Source organism: Dromiciops gliroides, chromosome 2 (assembly GCF_019393635.1).
Source record: "Dromiciops gliroides isolate mDroGli1 chromosome 2, mDroGli1.pri, whole genome shotgun sequence".
NCBI lineage: Eukaryota > Metazoa > Chordata > Mammalia > Microbiotheria > Microbiotheriidae > Dromiciops > Dromiciops gliroides.
In genome coordinates this window covers 611,900,692-611,902,766 of record NC_057862.1, presented here as the reverse complement: position 1 = coordinate 611,902,766, position 2,075 = coordinate 611,900,692, and the positions used below count along the sequence as shown (strand labels likewise).

The following is a 2,075-nucleotide window of genomic DNA, read 5'->3' as shown; positions in this document are numbered from 1 at the left end:
ATGGTACAGAAGAGTTCCAGGGAACTCATGATAGAAGAGGATCTCCAAATCCAAGAAAAAAAAAGAAAGAAAGAACTGTGGAGTATAGATGCTGATTGAACCATATTATTTCTTTTGTTTTGGGTGCTGTTGGTTTTTTTTTTCTTTCTATTTTGAGGTTTTGCATCACTGCTCTGATTCTTTCTCTTGTAACAGGATTAATGCAGAAATAGAATTAATGTTATTATGTGTATATATATGTGTGTATGTATATATCTATATCTATATCTATATGTATAGAGATATATAGATATAACCTATATCAGATTACCTGCTGTCTAGGGGAGGGGGGAGGGAGGGGTGGGAGGGAGAAAAATCTGAAATTGTAAAGCATGTATAAACAAAAGTTGAGAACTATCATTACATGTAATGGAAAAAATAAAATACCTCATACATTAAAAAAAAAAAAGTGCTTGGGGGTGACTAGGTGGCGCAGTGGTTAAAGCACCAGCCCTGGATTCAGGAGTACCTGAGTTCAAATCTGGCCTCAGACACTTGACACTTACTAGCTGTGTGACCCTGGGCAAGTCACTGAACCCCCATTACCCCATAAAAAAGTGCTATGGGCAGCTAGATGGCACAGTAGCTAGAGCACCAGCCCTGGAGGCAAGAGGACATGAGTTCAAATCTGGCCTCAGACACTTGACACTTACTAGCTGTGTGACCCTGGGCAAGTCACTGAACCCCAATTGCCTCACCAATCAATCAATCAATCAATAAATGAATGAATGAATGAATGAATAAAATAAAATAAAAAGTGCTTCATGAAAATCCCTGCTCTGAGACCAGAGTGGACCCCACCTACAGCTGAAATCCTGATGGAGAAGCCTCCTAACAGGATTTCAAAAGTGTCTGTGATGAACCAGAAACCATTGAGAGTCAGCTTAGAACTGGAGCTAGCAAGGCACTACCTTGACAGCTCTTTTGCTATCTGGACATTCATTGCCTCCTCTTCCCCTTCTTCCTACCAATCATCATCTTCTTTCCTCTCCTTCCCCTTTCTTTCTCCTTTGCCTCCTTTTCTTTCTCCCTATTCTTTTCTCTTTTCCTTCTCCTTCTCCTTGTCTTCTCTCTCTCTTCCTGCTGAAGCCTAGTTGCCCCAGCCCAGCTTCCCACACCATCATGGAGAACACCAGCTCTAGCACTGGGATTGAAGGTGATGACCTAGGCTATAACCTGGCCTTATTTTGCATCCCCGGTCATTATGCTAAAGATCTGGAAAAAGAATTATTGATTCCTCATGGGCTAGTCTTGGACAGGACTGGACATTTGACACAAGATGTGATGAAGATGGGAGGCCACCCCAAGGTTCCCCTCTGTGTCCTCAAGGGTGGCTATCAATTCTTTGCTAATTTGCTGGATTATATCAAGGCACTCAACAGGAATAATGATCAATCAATTCCTGTGACTGTAGATTTTATCATATTGAAGAGCTACAGTAATGACCAGTCAACAGGGGACATAAAAGTGGTTGGGGGAGATGATCTCTCAACCCAAACTGGAAATAATATCCTGATTGTTGAAGATATAGTTGACACAGGGAAAATAATGCAGACTTTGCTTTCCCTGATCAAGCAGTATAATCCAAAATGGTGAAAGTAGCTAGCTTGCTGGTGTAAAGGACCCTTCGAAGTATGGGATACAGACCTGACTTTGTTGGATTTGAAATTCCAGACCAATTTGTTGTTGGCTATGCCCTGGACTACAATGAATACTTCAGGGACTTAAGCCATGTCTGTGTCATTAATGAGACTGCCAAAGACAAGTACAAAGCATGAGATCAACTTGGTGTGCAGAGAAACTTTGAAACACTTGGGGAAATCCATCAACTTCACCTCTGGATCCCCAGCTCAACATGTCCATTGTTTCAGCCCTGGGACCATCTGCTCGTTAGAGCTTTCTGTATAGAGTATATCTTGTCTGTTTTGTATTGGAAGAATGCCAAACAGTACCTGCAGTTCTAATGATTCTTTCATGTGCCATCTGAACTTTAAAGACACACTATCCATAGTGGATAGGACACCAGCCCTGGATTC

The 2,075-nt window shown here is 41.7% G+C and overlaps 1 pseudogene; it reads left to right on the top strand.

Annotated features, from left to right (window-relative positions):
• The first annotated feature begins 1,161 nt into the window (after nucleotides 1-1,161).
• On the top strand, nucleotides 1,162-1,817 carry LOC122743310 (annotated as a pseudogene).
• The last annotated feature ends 258 nt before the right edge of the window (nucleotides 1,818-2,075 follow it).